At 46.0% G+C, this 18,209-nt stretch overlaps 1 protein-coding gene and 1 long non-coding RNA gene across 2 annotated transcripts in view; both read right to left on the reverse strand.

Annotated features, from left to right (window-relative positions):
* The window catches only part of Asic2 (acid sensing ion channel subunit 2), a 1,047,597-nt gene that overhangs the window by 655,509 nt on the left and 373,879 nt on the right, over nt 1–18,209 (reverse strand). The window lies entirely within an intron of this gene.
* On the reverse strand, nt 10,121–14,007 carry LOC110342186. The gene is made up of 5 exons (XR_002384194.2): nt 13,935–14,007; nt 12,538–12,658; nt 12,016–12,161; nt 11,350–11,402; nt 10,121–10,824 (listed from the first exon to the last, which is right to left on the reverse strand). It is a non-coding gene; the product is annotated as an uncharacterized LOC110342186 (long non-coding RNA).

The following is an 18,209-nucleotide window of genomic DNA, read 5'->3' on the forward strand; positions in this document are numbered from 1 at the left end:
AACCTCCAGTCTCTCACTTGGTAGGGATGGAAACTTGTTGGTTTCGGCTAGAGTGGTCCTATAGTGGGTTTAATTGCTTCTTTTTCAGAGTTCCAAGTAATCAGGCATTGCTTAGCTCCAACTATGCCTCCCTTTGGGATGGCATTTATGGCCTTGCATGCTAGAGTGTTTACGGAGTTCCGGGATGGAAATTGAAGGGCTCCTTGTTTATCTACCCGGAACCTTATGGGCTTTTTATTTCAGTTTTCTCTGATATGAAAGTTAAATTTTACTTTATCCATCTGTTTTCTAGCTGTGAAAACTTCTCTTGATATCTCTACACTTTTTTTAAAATCCTTTCCTGGTTTTTGTCTTGAGCTCCTTCTTTGTTGAAGCTCTCTTTATACTAGTGTCAGTGGGCTTTGAATTAGAACAAAGGGAGGCATCTGGTCCTTGCTGTCCTTGTTTTGTAAGAACCTAACTGTTGCCAGCTTCTCTTTTTCTAGTTCTTAAGCCAATGTCCACTTGTCTGCATTGGTAGCCCCAAAACTTCTTTCCAGGTGTAGTTTGTGACTGACATCCCTTTGTTTGTTGGATGTAGAACAGAGCAAAGTTTATCTAGACATGCTACACTGCTCAGGACTCCCACCACTCTCCACAAACCTCCTTTCCCTTTTCCTCCCTCATTAATTTTAGCTAAATTATAGCTAAAGAGCCTCCTCTACCCCATGATCCAAGATCCTATATAGCAATCTTCTAAACCCCTTAGTTTCCCTTCTGACTCAAGCTGGACATGTGTTTCAAACTATATCCTTATACTTTGCTAACTTTATTGTCCTACGTCCCCTTTCTTAGATTTCTGTCTAATGTGTCTCATTGTTTGAAATGAGAAAAAGATGACAACTTTTTCATTTGAAGTGGAAGCCCAGCCATGGATAAAAACAACATGTTTAAAACTGTGTAAAAGTTAAACCTTGCAGTGTCTGGCTTTTCTTGATATCATTTTCAAAACATTCGACTTAATCTGCAAGTCTCCCAGACTCTAGTCTTCATGGCCTCTAACTCAGCTGTCTTTCTCTTCTTGCCAGTCTTCCCTTAAGATTTTGAATGGGAAAATAAGTTCTCTACAGCTTTTGTCCCTCAAAGCTGCATGCATCTGAATCCCCAGAAACAATGAGTTGATCACTTTATATGACAAAGGGAGTTTTGAAGATGAGATTAAAGTCAGACATCTTAAAAGGCAGAGGAGGCCCAGGATTGGTCAAATAGAACCCTGTGATTCCAAAGGGACCTATCAAAGGGACTCAGAATCATCGGTGTCAACTACAGGGATAGACTCACTGACACAAATGTTAGAGTGACATAAAAAAGGGACCATGAGCCAGTGAGTGCAGAAAATAAAAACATCAAACTTCCAGGACCCCCAGGAGAAGCCATCCCCACCAATGTCTGGTTATCAACTCTCAGGGTTTAGTTTGGATCCCCTTCCTCCAGAAGTGCAAGAAAATAAAGCCGTGCTGTTGTGAGCCACTGATTTTATTCTCTTTATGCATGTGCTTGGTTTGTGTTGTTGGGGGGGGGGCAAGGGTAGCCTTCAAAGGCCAGAAGAAGGTGTCAGATCTCTTGGAGACAGTTGTGAACTTCCTGAAATGGGTGTGGGGAACTGAAATCAGGCTGTCTGGGAGGAAGCACACCAAGAGCACTCCTATTGTTTTCAGTCCCAACCTCAGCAATATCGGAGACTGTCGCCATCACCACTCCACCCAATTCCCTGCTCCTTCTGCTCCTGCTTTGGTGTGAACTGAATGTCGATGTCCCTTCCAGTGTTCATATCAGGAGGTTGGCAAGTAGGTCATAAAGCAGAGTCTTGCAATTTGAGAAGGATGCTGACAGGGTCTCATGGCATATGCTAGCCTCTTACTATGTAGCCAAAGATGACCTTGGATCCTCAACTTCCAGTCTCTCCACTTCTCAAGTACTGGGGTTACATGTCTGTGCTATTACACCCTGCTCAGGCAGGTCTTCTTGAAACAAAAATAACTATAAAAAGTCCTCTTTCTCTCTCTCTCTCTCTCTCTCTCTCTCTCTCTCTCTCTCTCTCTCTCTCTCTCTCTGTCTGCCTGTCTGTCTCCCTGACTCTCCCTCTCTCTTTGTCTCCCTTGTGAAGACTTGAATGTACTAGTCAGGGCTTTTTAGAGGAACAACATTTATAGAGTGAATACACACACATATGAACATATATGAATATGTGTGGAATTTATTAGAATGGCTTACATGCTGTGGCCCAGTTAATCCAACAATGGCTGCCTATGGAAGGTTCAAGAATCTAGTGGTTGTTCAGTTCACAAGGCTGTATAATATCTCAGCTGGTCTTTAGTGTATGTGAGAAGCCTGAAGAAGGAAGAAATAGGCTGTAATGGAGGTAAATGAGTGAAGTTGCTAGTGAGAACAAGAACAAGCAGGCAAAGAGAGCAAGCTTCCTCCTTCCCAGACCTCTATATAGACTGCCAGCAGGAGATGTGGCCCAGGTTAAAGGTAGGTCTTCTCACTTCAAAGATCTGGAAGTGGTCTTCTCACTTCAAATGATTTATTAAAGAAAAAATACCTCACGGGTATGTCCATCCATCTGGGTTTCAGTTAATTCCAGATGTAGCCAGGTTGACAACCAAGAATATCTATCACACTGGGAAAGAGTCCCCACCAAGCCCAGCCACAGTGGCACTCTGATCTTTTCTTTCCAGCCTCCAACTTTGAGAACTAAGTTCTGTTGGTTATAGGTAGGTTAAACATGTATGGTACATTTTTGTTTTAAAAGCTTGACTGGACTAGGAAACATGTGGTCATACCTTGCTTCCTGATCTGAACAATTGCCTAGCATCAAAGACTCCAGGTTAAGGAGTCACTATTACCTGGGTCTTTGAATTGAAGTTCCGTGATGACAAAGTAAGTTCTTCTAACAAAAGTTACTGTAGCATGAGACTTTTTCCCACATCACCAAACTCCCTTCCAGTTGGTTGAAGTGTTCAGGCCCTGGGTGATGATTCAGGTGATGCTATTTGGATTGCTTAAAGGTAATCGTTTCAGTCAGCTCAATGTCAGCTTGAACTGTGGTGCTGTGTGGAGCTTGTGTAAGGTTTTTAAGGCAATGGGCATATGTCCAGTCTAGGTACAGATTCACAAAGGGCTGATTGCCAGAAGGTTGTTCCTGGGGGTCACCCTGGCTGCTGTGTGTGCTTCCTGGGCTCACCACAGCACAGACTGGGTGGCTCAAAACTGCAAGGATTCATCCTTTCTAACACTTAAATGCTTGGAAGTAGATAAGGCCATGTGGCCTTACTAGATCAGAGACCAGATTGGTGACACAACTCAGGCATAACCTGCACAGGGATTTCTGACTTCTGTATCTGCTTCCTCCTGTATCCAGTCAGCTCCTCAAGACACTGTGAGACTGGCTTACATCTTATTCTTCTTTGTACTTTGAAATTAAAGTTTGAGCAGGGCCAGGCTCTCTGCAGGCTCCTTTACTTCCTCGGCCTCATGTCTGGAATTGACCAGCAGCTTTGACATTGTTAGTCCAAAATCCAGTGTTTCCTCCATTGACACAGGAGGTCTCCATGCACCTCTGTCCATACAGTCTCTGTCTCTCTGTCTCTCTGTGTCTCTCCCTCTCTCTGCATCTATGTCAAAGTTTTCCTCCTATTACTAGGACACAGTAACAGAAACTTGGGGCCCTCTCTAATGTAGTATGCTGCTGCTTTGCTGATTATACTGCAAACTGTTTCTAAATTAGACCATTGTCCTGGGTTTCAAGTAGACACGCATTGGGGAGGCAGTCTCATTCAATCCAGTAGATGCACCACCTCTGTCCCTTCTTTTCCCTAACTGTGGCCTCTCTCCATTGTCCTTCAGCCCTGGTATAGCTCCAGAATGGTTGGATTATCCATAGCACAGTGTTGGAGCCTCAGTTGATCAGCCCAGCAGTAAGGTCAGCTGGACTCAAGGCTGATCCAGGGAGCTTTAGGAGCAAATTAGCAAATTAGCGTGCGCGCACGCGCGCGCGCGCACACACACACACACACACACACACACACACACACACCATAATCCTTTGGGAACTAGAAAACATTTCTGTTACAAACAAAGCACAGAATTTTGTGAAAAAGGTAAAGACATAAAAACTATTGATCCTTTTATCTTGAGCTCAATGAATTTCAATCCCATTTTTTCCTGAACCTGTGACACAAAGGATTGTCTCACTTACACTGTGATTCTCCTGGGATGTCTGCATCTTAGTGGGGAGAATAGGAGGGTATGGAAGTACGTAATAATTTCTTATTAGGTGACTTATTATTTGAACATAATTATTTTATCTTGTTTTATGGGTTTATGTTTTTGTGTATGGTATATATGCATACAGACACAGAGGCCAGAGTCAACATGAGGGACCATACTCTTTCTCTCTCCATCCTCGTTTCTTGAGAGGGAGGTCTGAAGCTCATTGATCCAATTAGACTAGTAGGCCTGTGTTACCCCCTCCACCCCCTAAACCAGTTCTGGGATGCAGGGGTACACCACCACTCCAGGGAGATCCAAGCTCAGTTCTCCTGTTTACACAGCAAGTACTTCCCACTGGGCCATCTCTCCAGGCCATTTGAAGGTAATTGCCGCATTGGGTCCTTCCCTTTTGTAAAGTCCTGTGGATCATCACTGAATTCTTCTCCCACCCTTGCAGTAACCAGTTCTGATGGGCATCACCTCCTCGCAATCAAAACAACCATGTCTCTAATAAGAGCACAACCCCAGGGGGAAACAGCAGAAGGCCAAGTCAGGGTGCTAAGGCATGGAGATAGCCACCAGAGTTGAAAGCAGAGTGACGTGGAGGACCTCAGTCTCAACATGCCCACCTTAGCAGCGTAGCTTCTCTGGAGCCCCAGGTGCTGTGTCTCATTTTCCCACTTCCTATCACAGCCAAGTATGTGTGTCCATCCCTACACCCATCATTCTGGACCAGCCCAAGTAGCTTATTTAGACTATAGTCACCACCTTCTAAGTGTTTTTTCCTCCATGTCCCTGTTTCCAATCCACCCATTCTACCCAGCAGAGGTCCGGAGGATATTTCACAGCAGATCTGACCGTTCCCCTTCTTTCCCTAAAACCTTCAATGGCGTCTCATTCCTTTAAGATAAAGGCTCTGCTTTCGAAGGGCTTACAGAGTCTTGCACTGTGAGCCTTGGTTAACCCTTCATTGTTGAATTATTTGTCCCTAAACTTAGAACGTACTCACCGATATCAACTCTTCATTTTGCCACCCTATAAGATTCAGCTTATAAGGTGGCTTCTGGGATGACATCCCTTGCCCCCAATATACACTCTCAGAGTTGTCCTCTGTCTTTTGTGTCTTTCAGGACTGTGAAGGGGAAGATGGATGCCTTGCTTTGAATTGCTAAACTAACTATGTACTTCAATAGAGCAGATACTTGGTGCAGAGGAACTTGACTTTCTCAGCATTAATGGACTGGAAATAGTTCTAGGGTGTGAAGGAATGAGCACTTACAAAAGATGCTGGGGTGAAAACTTTTATAAAGAAGCTCCCTGGCTCACCTTTAAATTCCTCTCAACTTAAAAACCTCTGCCAGCCATTTCCCGTGAATCATTTGGACAGATGCACTAATAATGATCATTTAGAGTGAGACTCTGGTGTCAGCGCCTCATTCACACTTCAAAAACCGTGTATTCAGAGGCACACAAAAGGGGTGTAATTACCATTTCAGAAGAATATGTTAATTTGATGCAATGCATTACTGCTCTGACAGCTTTCAGCCCTATGCACCAACTAGTTGTATTTTTTTTTAAAAAATACATTTTTCCTTCCCGCTCAAAATATAAGGAGTAAGCAAAGGCAAATGGACGAGGGTCCTGGCGTTGGGGACTGGACCAGGAGGGGGAAGCTGGGAGCTCAGCATGTTGGGCAATGAGCACTTGCTCAGACTTCACTTTGCTAACATAGATAACCCCAGTCTGTCTGGGAGGCTGCCTCAGTTTACAGAGATCACTAAGGTAGATGAGGTGAGACGGTCTTCCACTCGTGGCCCTCTGCTTCAGGAAGATTGGCCTAGCCTGTCCAGGCCGGAGCTGGAGTACAAGGGTTGGGTTCCTGAAGCTCCTAAGACCATTTCCTCCATGGTCTCTTTATAAAGTTTCCCCTACACCCTGGCCTCAGGGGACTCAAGGGTCCTCTCTAAGCCAAGAGGACATGAGGTTTGCCTAAGCTGTGGATGATTCCTGTCTAGATGCCTGTATTAGCTTTGAATTGATTTGATGCAATACCTGAAAACTGGGTCAGTCACAGGAATAGGAGGAAAGGGGACGGGAGGGGAGGAGTGCATGCTTTCAGTTCACAATTGTAGAGGCTGGAAATCCAAGCTTAAGTGGCATAATCAGTTCAGCTTCTGGGAGGGCCCTCCTGGCTGGAACCCCATATGGTGGACAGTAGTGTGGAGTCATTGCATAAAAGGAGAGATCTCATGGCAAAACTGGAAGCCAGAGGGGCTGATCATAAGCCTTGACAAAAACTCTCTTCTTATGGTTTGAATGTGTTCCCAAAGGCCTTGTGCTGAAGGCTTGAATGTTAGCTGGTGCCATTATTGGGGTATAGTAAAACCTCAAGGAAGTAGGTCACTGGGGGACTGCCCTTCTAACACCCTATTTCTGCCTTGTCAGAGGTCTAAAAGCAATGGAGCTAGGTGCCCATGGACTGAAGCCTCTGAAATGGTGAGACACAATAAATCTTTCCCCCATCTCAGTTGCCTTTCCCAGGGATTCTTTTCTGTGACAGAAAGTGATTAACACTTTCTTAGGAGAATGAACCAGCTTCCTGAGAGAGCGCTGTATCAATTTCCCCAGAGAGTGATATCTTCAATGTCACTTCCCATTAGTGTCTACCTCTTACAGATTCAGCCACCTTTCGCGTTGCCACCTGGGGAGTAGACTTCCAATGCATGAATCCCTGCAGGACACACTCACCCTTAACAGCCAGCCCTTTTCCTACTCCAAGGAGACACTGTAAGAATGAGATAGGAAGACCGAGATAAAATGCTTACCTTAGTAAAAATGTTTAACAAATGGTGCTTCTTCCTTCTTCCGGTTATTATCTTATTATCCTATATTATAATCTCATTATCCTATATTATCATCTCATTATCCTAGGGAGTAAACTGATTACCAGCAATTATCAGAAGGAGTGATAAAGTGACCTAAGCAGTAAGAAACCACCTATAGGCAGGGGAGGCTGTGCTTCTGCTATTTCAGGAGAGGGGGCACATCTATTTATGGAGAGGATGGATGTTCAGTTTACAGAGTTTCCAAACTCCTAGGCGGGGGACGGAGTTGCTCAGAAAATGGAGGCCATTCCCCACAACTTCCAAGTGCCAAGGTGATCCAGAAGTATGGGAAGATGTCTCATCCCCAGCCCAACGGCTTCAGGGTGGATCCTGATCTCCATCCCAGAAGGAGTTGAGATGGAGATGAAGCTGTCTTAGAAGAAATCAAGTGGAAATGTCCATAACAGAATTCTATACTAGCTCTCACCTTCTCACCATAATCTTTTAGAGAGAAGGGCCAAAAGGAGCCCTGGAACCCATGTCTGCTGGGGGCGGGGTGGGACTAAGAGATGGGGGAGGGTGAGTAAAGAGCAGAGAGTGGGGTCTGCTTATAAAGTGCAGTGCACGGGCTCAGTTCCCTTCTGCTCTTGGCTGTGGAGGTGTCTGCTGCTGCAACAAGGAGTCAGGGGTGTGCCAAATGGCAAGAGAGACCAGCCGGAGCCAGGAGCGGGATCAGGGATGCCCACGCATGTCACCATCAATCCATGACACACATTACTGAGGCCTGGGTCAGCAGAAAAAACCTAGAGGGATATTTTTATTCAGTAGTACAAGGCCAAGTGTGTCAGGAGTCACCATGGCAGACACCTTGTTGATCAAAAAGGCCAGAGTCCAGTCTACCTAGAAACTCCTGGGGTGAGCTCCACTAATGAGCCCCAGGTGAGCCTTCCAGGGGTGAACTCCACTAATGAACCCCAGGTGAGCCTTCCAGGGGTGAACTCCACTAATGAACCCCAGGTGAGCCTTCCAGGGGTGAGCTCCACTCATGAACTCCAGGTGAACCTATCTGGGAGGAGTTCTACAGTGTCAATGGAGAGCAATTTTCTGGACCCTGATATTCTGACATGGGCAGAACCCATAATAAGTTAGCCCTTCTGCCTTCAGAGTACAAACTGAAGTATTAGAAAAAACAGACATCATTTTTCCATGGGGAAATGGACACGGTGGAGGGCAGAGAAGATGAACCAAGGAGTTTTCGGTGGCCAGGGTCCCAAGGGAGGTCTGATGAGCCAGGTCCCAAAACACCAAGTGAGGAATTACATTGAGAGGTAGTCTGAGAACTGCAGTCAGTTCCACACTGGCCATCCATCGAGACATCCCAGCCAAGCAGCTGCACAGACCCTCCTGTCTGAAGGTTACAAGGAGTGCCCTTTCTTAAGATGCCTGCTTTACATCTGCCAGGAACTTGTCACAACATGCTGATTTGGTTAGAACCAGAAATTTCACTGCCACCTGCTTGAAAACTGTCATAACAGATTCATGTGTTTACAATGTCAGCAGTCGGAGAGATGGGCTTGTGCCAGGGCAGAGGCACTCAGCAAATGCTTTGAAACCGCCTTTAGTAGAGGGCTGTGATAGATGCCAAGTCCTGCATCGGGTCAGGTATGGCACAAGAAGCTGGGCTTCCTATGTAAGCTCAAGGTTCAGAGGAGGCTGAATGGGCTCCGGTTCTACTGCTCTTTGTAATCTAATCTGTAGACTTGTCCCTTCAAAGGAACTCTGCCACATAGCCAATAGGCATGTGCAACATTCAATTAAGCCAAGAGAGATATTTAAAGAGAGAATAGTTGCTTGGACTTGTTTGCAGAATTCGGCAAAAAAAATCTGAGAGAAAATAGAGGCTCCAGGAGCAGAATTAATAAAGCATGAGGAGGCATGGAGTTCTCTCTGATGCCAACTAACATGTTTACTAAAGGAACAATCAATTTCTATGACTCTCTGCAGTTTCCAAATCCTTTAATATTGACTACAGTGTTTCATTCATAGAATACTTCTCTAGGAAAGATGGAGCGTGTTCCTTAGTTTTCAAATGAAGAAATTAAGAGGCATTTCTGTGTGGCCAATGCTGGGTGTTTATCAGTTCATAAACAAGAGCTCAATGACCTCCATGAAGTTTCTGGCTTTAGTAATGCAAGCCACGGGGCATAGGGAAGTGCCAAAGAACAGTCTTTTGATGGAAAACAAAGAAACCCAAAATGAATGAACAAAGCTAGAAATAAAATCATTGCTTTGGTGAAATGACACAGTTGATTAGGTTGACCTCACCGAGGACAACTTGGGGTGCAGCGAGATGTCAGTAAGCATCCAGCACAGCCCCACATTAGCACGGTGTTGGAGTAAGCTGCAGTGAGGTGGAGGAGGTCACAGGGTAGCACATGGAGTGAGCCCCACCTGTCATGCAGAAGAAGGAACACATGCTTTAGAGGGGAGGCCTGAGCTAGTCAACTGGGAGAATGTGGACCCCTCTGTTCCATCTCCCTGGGCCTTAACTGACCCAGCTGTTAAGTGGGGCAAATGCTGTCTACTTTAGTAATTCATGTGAAACACAACATGCATTGTCCTGGAAAATATTGACAATGCAATAAAGCGAGCATGGTGGCTGCCCAGCTTCTGAGAACTTGGCCATTGGCATTATACAGCTCAGCAGGATACACTGTGTGTCCCATAGTGCTACCTGGGGTTCAGGAGCAGAGAAGCATAGAGAACTGACCACCCAACTGCTGTGCACCTGGCCTCATTCTTCAGCACTGTTTCCCGAATTCATTCACTCATTCATTCATTCATTCACTCATTCACTCATTCATTCACTCATTCATTCATCCATCCATTGAACAATTGGGGTATTGGAATTCACACACGGTCCCACTCACTGTAACAGATATCACTGATGCTGAAAGGGATCTCCAGCTATTTTCTCTTTCCAGGCACCACATTCCTTTTGAAGCTGGGCTTCATCGGTTGCCTTGCTTTGAACAATGCAATATGAATAAAGATGGTAAAGTGTGACTGATGGACAAAATAATATAAGAGTCTCTGCCCACACTCTCTTCTTTTGTCATAGTAGACCTCAGAGCCTGTGTTTGTGATATAGCACGACAGGTAAAGTCTCAACTGTCAACAAGGTCCTTGAACATAACCTCTTGACAGTCCACATTAGTTTTAGAACACAGGAGAGAAAGAAAACTGATATATATTTGGGGGCTATTTGTTACTGTACCATACTCACACTTGGCTGACGAATACATCAACTCTGTTTTTCATTTATATAGTATGGTTTAAAAAGTATTTCAGAAAATATGAAATTTCTTTAGGGGCTTGGAGATAACCAGGAACAAAATCAAGTAGAAGGAGGGGTACAGACAAATTTATAGACACACATCTCAGTTAACACACACTAAAAGGAAAATAAAGCCAGTTAAGAGGCTTGGGAAGATATTCTGTATGCAATAAGTAGAGAAGATGACAATGGCACAGATATCGGGAGAAAGTAAAGGAGACAACTGTCCAGCTACCTGGAGATTCTTCACAGAGTAAACAATGAACACAAAGGGCTGAGGTCAACATAAGGCTGCATGCAGCAGTGTGGAATGCACACCAGAATGGCTGGGTTTGGGCAGAAAGCAAGAAGATGAAAGATGAGGTCACAATCAAAAGTCTTGGCCCTCATGGAAGATACAGCACATATCTAGAATACAGAAAGAACTTTTACAGGTCAGTAAGACAAGGACATCAAATTTCCAAAAGCAGGCAAAAGATTATTCGAATGAGCAATTTGCAAAAAAACAGGTATTTAAATTGCCAATAAAACCAATACAATTTTCAGATCCTATTATTCCTCAGGAAAATGAGATTTCAAACCCAAATAAGGCAGCAGTGTACATTCCAAGAATAGCTAAAAAGCCTGAAAAACACGCAGTGTTTAGGAGAACATGAAGTAATCACAACCCTCACCTTTTGTAGGAGTGAAACACAAGCACACTCTGTGGTTCTCCCAATAAAACCCAACACCCTATCAACCAGACACTGTATTTCTAGCCCCGTGCATGTAGCCCAAAGCTGCACAAGGCAGGAGTAGACACCAACCGAAAGCAGAGCAACCAACTGTGTTTTGTTCCCACAGCAAAACCCTCACAGCAGCACGAAGCACGGGGCATTAATGGAAGAAGGCAAGCTCCCGCACACACACCCAATTATGTGCAATGATGTTTACCTCAGGAAAAACGGTGTTCTCCCTCCTTAAGATCTGGGCATTCGCTGAGTAAACTGTGAGTCCATTATTGAAAGGGGAAGAAGAGGACAGAGGGAGGGATGGGGTTGGGAGAGATATTTTGTCAAATTAGAGAGGGGAGCTTGTTCTAAAAAGGATAATGAGCCTTCTTCTGGATGGGATGTTCTTAGGGCAGGGGTGTGGTAAGACTGCGCTCAGGGAAGGACAGTTCTGTCTGTGCAGACACTAGTAGTATCCAAGTGGGTTGGGTGTAAGCAGAATGCTTGAAAGAGCTGAAGGTGACCTCTTCCAGGAGGTGAGAGAACAGAGGTCAGATTTTGGGTGAACTGCTGCAACTCCAGAAGGCAGGACTGAGGAGGCGGGGCATCTAGTAGAAGGGGCCAAACTAAAGGCACACTTTGGTGGAAGGTAACTACCAGTTTCTAGCATAGGAAGGACCAAAGGAGGGGCAGCCTGGGGATGAGGGGACCAAGAATTTCATTTTAAATATAATTTTGAGGCACCTGTTAACCTACCAATGAAATATCGAACTATTGACTAATTGAATTTGGATTAATAAGTGGCAAATATCCCATAATCCCAACATGTGTGTGTACATGTGTGTGTGTACACACATGTGTGTTGGGAAACATTCAAACTCCTCCCTACCCCTTGTGCTGATGTGCAGAGCATCAGACGTTCTCCTCCTACCCGGCTGCGTCGCATGAGAAAGCAAATTTGAAGGGTTCCTTTAATCAGTTTCACTTGCCGGTACTGCTCCCAGAATCGTTGGCTTGAGCATGCATGCGGCTAGCCTGGAAAACAGCCAGATTTGAAAGGCAGATTGGCTTGCTCAATTTGTAACGGCACCTTGTTCAGATCTTCTTGGTGCCCTGGTGTCACCTGGGCTGTCACAACATGGGCCACCCTCCTGCATGCCCTCGCTAACACCTCTGTGACTCTGCTATACCACCACCGGTGAATGGGGTGCCCGGCCAGGCCTGCGGTACTGGGACTGGCAGGACAGATAGCCTCGGTGCCCTGCGTTGAATAAACTCATCATTAGAGAACCTCCGCAGATATGCACAGGAGGGGCAAAATGTCATTTTGGTAAAGGCCTCAATTAACGAGAAGAAAAGGCTTAGTGAAACATTAAACATTCCAGTTTCAGGCCTGTAGGAGCTGTCATACCGAGCAGTAGAGTCACCCGGGGCCTGATTTTCCACGACGGCTTTGCCTCTTGCGAGCTGCTGTGATATCTCAGGAGTTGATTGTTATTCCTGAGCGCTTGTTTCTGCACTTGTCCGTTGGCCTGAATCGAAGGAAATGTAAATGGATCCTTCCAGGATGCGGGGTTATAGGAAACATCCCGAAAATTCTTTGCGTCTTTTCCTACCCCAGGGCACGGGAATGTTACTGTGTCCTGTTAATATGACGAATCATCTTTTCTGTTCGATTTTCACTGCTCCTCACCTTGGGACCATGGCAGCACAGCCAGAGTGTCTGCTGAGGCACACCTTACCCACTGCAGCCTAGGCCTCTACTCTGGTTCTGCATTGACCCTGGGCAGCCACATGGGGGCAGCACGTCACCAGGTTGCAACTTCATGTTCCGGAATTGGCTCAGGAAACCCGACCAAGATTCATTCCTGTGGGATCCTTAAACTGGGGCACCCAGTGATGCCAGAGGACTGTGAAGTCCCAACCAAGAGACCTCTTCCAGGGAACCTTCCAGGTCTTCCGAAAGCAAAACTGACCCTGCAATTCATCTTATCTATGTTAGGTCCCAAACACAGGACAAAGGACTAACTGGGGTGCCTGTTCTTTTGTCAGGCACTCAGCATCGCCACACCTGTCACGGAGACATCCTGGTTGGCATACCTGGTTCCCTACCGTTAAGTCTCTAGCCCAGGGCCTGGGCTGGGACCCCACCCCAGCCTCTTTTGCCTTGGCTGTGCCTTTCTCGTGGTTCATGCCTAACTTCTTGCCCCCTGGGTCCTCTCGATCTCTTCCCTCCTCTCTCCTCACACGGCCAGTTCTGTCTGATGGTCAAGTAAACTCTAGACTCTCCCAGGCGCCTCTGCCTGTGCTCTCGCTTCTATCTATAATAAAAACTGCAATTCCTCAGGAGCAGTCATGTACTCCTTGTATTTCTTCCCCCATCCCCAGTCAATCTGTAGGAGAGAAAGGCTATGTTCCAGACATTATCATTTGTAATTTTTTGCTTTTTAGGAACCCAGAACTACCAGATGAGAAACTTGCCTTCTTGAGAGATACCTTGAGAAGGTTATGTAGAAATGGAGGGAGAAGCAAGTGAGGGGAGGAGGAAGTGGGAAGAGAGAGGAGAAAGGAGGAGAGGGGCAGGGAGAAGAGGAGAAACGGTGAAGGGGAGACTCAGATGCCCAGCACCCCAGTGCCCAGCATCCCAAAGACAAGCACCCCAATGCCCAGCATCCCAAAGACAAGCACCCCAGTGCCCAGCATCCCAAAGACAAGCACCCCAGTGCCCGGCACCCCAAAGACAAGCACCCCAGTGCCCGGCATCCCAATAGCTTTTCGGTCACAGCGGCCAGAGAGACCCAAGCAAACCTGGCTGAAGAGCTGCCCAGCTGAGCCCAGTCAACTCACACGATAAGCAGAGAGAATGGCCACTTTATTGTAGCAGTAAGATGGTAAACAGGCACAGGTGGCTTGCATTTTAGTTACTTGGGTTACTCTCTGATGTCTTGAAGGGGCAAGCAGAAAGCCCCTCAGTTGAAAAGCTCTCAGAAAGTTTAACCTGCAATCCAGGTCCACGAGCTTGGTAGGGGAGCCCTGGACCAAACTTAAGCCAAGACATCCCCGCCCCATTTCATCATGATTAAATGAGAGAAATCCAAGTGGGAAGTCACTTGTTAATAGTCAAAATTATTAGGAAAGGTGGGACTAACTCATGAGCCCACTGCAGATGACCTCGGGGCAGGGGGGCAGGAAGAAGGCCCAGAGACATCTGGGCTGTGTGCATCTTATAGGGCACACACAATTTTGGCAGAATAAGTCAATAGCATTATGTGTTGCGCTTGCCTGCCTGCTACTAATTGAAAAATTGCTCTGATTCATAAATGCAAATTTATTTAAAAGAATCACTGACTCTCCTAGGAGCTTTTTGTCATTGTGTATTCTCTCAAACAATGAACACCAGCAGGAACTCCACAGGCAAACCTATAAGGAATTTCACACTCATAAACAGGCCTCTGGCTCAAAAATAGTTGTAACCCTTCATGCGATTGAACTCAATTTTATTAATGAAGAAACTGCAGCTGGGAAAGGAGGGGGCTCACGGGTGGTTGCTAAGTTTCCTAAAGAATGTAGATTCAGATGTCTCAGGCTTGAAGATGAAGTGCACAATCTCACAGCTGTATGCAGAGACTTCCAGGAGACACAACATGCCTCTAAGGTCTGCTTATAAACAAGTAACTATGAACTGAAATGGCCATAAATGGTTTGTTTGGGGGGGTTGTGTATTTATCGTTTGTGTAAACAAGATCTCATATAGTGCAAGATGTCCTCACCCTCACTACATAATAGAGGATGACTTGGAAGTCCTGACTCTCCTGCCATCCCCTTCCCCACAGTGCTGAGATTACAGACAAGCATTCCCACATTGGTTTTGTGGGGTGCTGGAGATGCAACCCAGAGTTTCATGGGTGCTAGGGAAACACTGACTAAGATGTACTACACCTGCAGCCCAATTTGTTTTAAAATACTGATGTCTAGGGACTTTCAGCTTAGGCTTTCTCCGTACTAAGACTTCCTTCTTCAAGATAAAGCACGCGTCAGGATTCTGTAGGTCTGCCAACCCCTGTCCCTATTTGCCCAGTCATTAGCAAATATTTATGGAGCATGAAGGAGTTTGGAAAATGCCACTCCCAACTGTGGCTACGCGGTATGCTAGTGACTTTGAGCTGAGGGCATTTGGAGAGCCTTCAGATGCAGGTAATGACTCTCTTCAAGCTCCATCTGTCTGCCTAAAGACATCCTTCTGGGGAGCTCAGTTGTTAGGAATCTGTTCCCCAAGACTCTTATCAACCAGAGACTGGAGGTTAATGCCAAGCACAACTTTTCCCCAGGGGGACAACTGGAAGACTTGGAACCTTCTATCTGCACAACAAATAGTCTTCACAAACCAGACATTTCCTCCCTACATCCCTCATAACTTGTACTGACACTGCCTCCTCTCCAGAAGCCCAAGCCCTCCCGCATTCCTTTTCACGGTTCAGAACCCTGCATGTGTGACCTACCACGTACTGCGTACAACCTCAGGACCTTGCTTCACATCCCACATTTTGTGGGACCACCATGCTTGCACACATTATTGAGAAGTTTGTTTTCCTCCTGATCACTTGTGCCGTGTCAATTTAATGTGCTTCACGGTCAAAGAACTAAAATGAAAGAAAGGAGTCATGTTCACTCCCTGGCTGGCATCTACTGAGGCATCGTTTTGTTGGCAGTCTTTTTCCACTGTGGGCCTACAGGCTAGTTAGAAAGAAGGTAAATTTCTTCGTTAGGATTTCCATTGATGCCATGAAACACCGTGACCGAAAAGCAAGTTGGAGAGGAAAGGATTTTTTGGCTTATACTTCCAGGTTGCTATATACCACTGAAGGGAGTAAGGACAAGAACTCAAAACAGAGCAGGATCCTGGAGGCAGGAGCTGATGCAGAGGCCATGGAGGGTTGCTGCTTTCAGCCTGCTTTCCATAGAACCCAGGACCACCAGTCCAGAGATGGCACCACCCACAATGGACTGGGCCTTCCCCATTGATCACTAAATGAGAAAATGCCCTGCATCTGGATCTCATGGAGGCATTTCCTCAACCGAGGCTCCTTCCTCTCTGATGACTCTACCATGTGTCAAGTTGACACGCAAAACCAGTCAACACAGTAAACTAACAGAAAGTTAGGGTGTAGTGAGTGATGGCTCTGTGTGGGTGCACGTGTGCTCTGCCCGGGTGCTCTGAGGTCCCCGATGCCTAATCAGCCATCCAGTCCCTTCTTCAGCAGCATTTGTAGCAGCTGACATACAGCCACAGCAGTCAGAGACTCACCCCTAGGCTCCTGGCACTGTCCCTCAAAAGATGCAACACCAATTCCATGTGGAGCAGACACCCAACATCATTGACCTGCCCCCAGGTGGGGCAACATCTGCAGTGTAACTGACACCCCGGAGGTCTCTGCTGAACCTGGCTGAGACTGCTTTGGGCTCATCCTGTCCCTCAGCCTTCTCCTTTAAGGGTGGGCCCCTGTGACTGTGTTTAACAGCAGAGGAAAAGCATAATACATGAGCATCGCACTCCCTCTTACAGGTAGCACACTGTTGGGGCATCCTTTCTCCTCACAGTTATTTATCTGCCTGACCTTTCCTTGGAGACCTTATCACAGAACGAAATTGGTTTCCCCTCTGGGTGTACTATGATTTAGACTCCGGACCCACAAACTGTGACGGGGTCTGTCTGCAGAGTGTGGTATGTCTGGCTGCTAAGGAGAGTCCAGTGTGCAGACGAGCATCTATCTGTAAAAGGAGTGAGAGGCATGAGTGATGGCTGTGGAGGTGTGAGTTAGGGAGGGAAGGCATCCTGGCAGCTGGGTCCCACTGAGCTGGGAAGTTGCAGGGCGAACAGTGAGGGAGTGAGCTTTGTGCAGGAGGATGTGGGGGGTCTGCAAAGCAGCTTGGGGCCTCCGATCATAGATGCATCAGGATTTCTGAAGGTGACTCCCAAAATGGGATTTCCACTAGTGGGGTACAAATCTGCATCCCAGAGCCCTGAGACTTTGCAGTGCCTCCAACACCAACAGTGTAATTAAATTACACAAATTCAGTTTCATTTACCCAACTCTAGAAAAGTTACAGACAGGAAGATGACAATGTGTGTTCAGTGAGGTTCTACACCTTTCCACGTGGTCTTTGCCGTGAGATGAGACAATGAAGCCTCCCTTTTGGTGGGTGGGATCGAACAGCTTGCAAGTCAAGGAGTCAAGTCAGCACCAGGAAGAATGCCTTCGGGTTGGTACTAGATGCTTCTGTGATGTTGGAGCAGTTTTACAGGAAAGTAAACTGAGGCTCCAAGGGGTTAAGAAAGTTGACCCCAATTATGTGGCTGGTTCTGTTCTAGAAACATCATTTCGTGCCTCCTGTGTCCCTGCTGGCAAAGGATAGTAATGGGCGTCAACAAAGCCTGTGAGCTTTCGCATGTCACTGCCTCACTCTAGTAAGAAACTAGGACATTCCATTTTAACTATTTTATTATATTAAGGGACATTCAGTATTTTCGGGTGATTAATAAATATTTAAATACAGGCCCAGTAGGGACAGAGTCTGTGAGTTCAAAAGAATGACTTCCAATTAGTGCCTGTATAGTTTACCTGTGAATGAATGACTTCTGAAAAACTCTGTTTAAAAAAAGAAGATCCTCTTGCTTTGTTTGATAGGCTAAATATTTCTTTTGAAACTGCATCTGTTCTATTAATTTACTTAATAGACTTCTGACTTTGATTTCCAGGAGAGACAAGGCTCCAGGGACCTCAGATCTCAAATTCTTGCTATGACAGTGAGGTCTCATTAATGAGGACTAATTGTTGGAGGATGAGGCTGAGTTACTGAAAAGTCAGAACGGAAAATCTGCCTCACCGCTCTGTCATATAGATGCCATCCCATAATTCAAACCGGCTCGCAGAACTCATCCATCCATCTCTACATGCAGCAGATCCTGGCTTTCAGGAATAGATGTGCAGGATCTAAAATTATCTTATTAACTATTTGAATGTAAATGAATGATTTAAAAATGCTGGCGGGGACTGGAAGAAATGAGTCCTAAATGCTGGGAAC

The sequence above is a fragment of the Mesocricetus auratus genome, unplaced genomic scaffold (genome assembly GCF_017639785.1).
Source record: "Mesocricetus auratus isolate SY011 unplaced genomic scaffold, BCM_Maur_2.0 Super-Scaffold_100007, whole genome shotgun sequence".
NCBI classification, from domain to species: domain Eukaryota; kingdom Metazoa; phylum Chordata; class Mammalia; order Rodentia; family Cricetidae; genus Mesocricetus; species Mesocricetus auratus.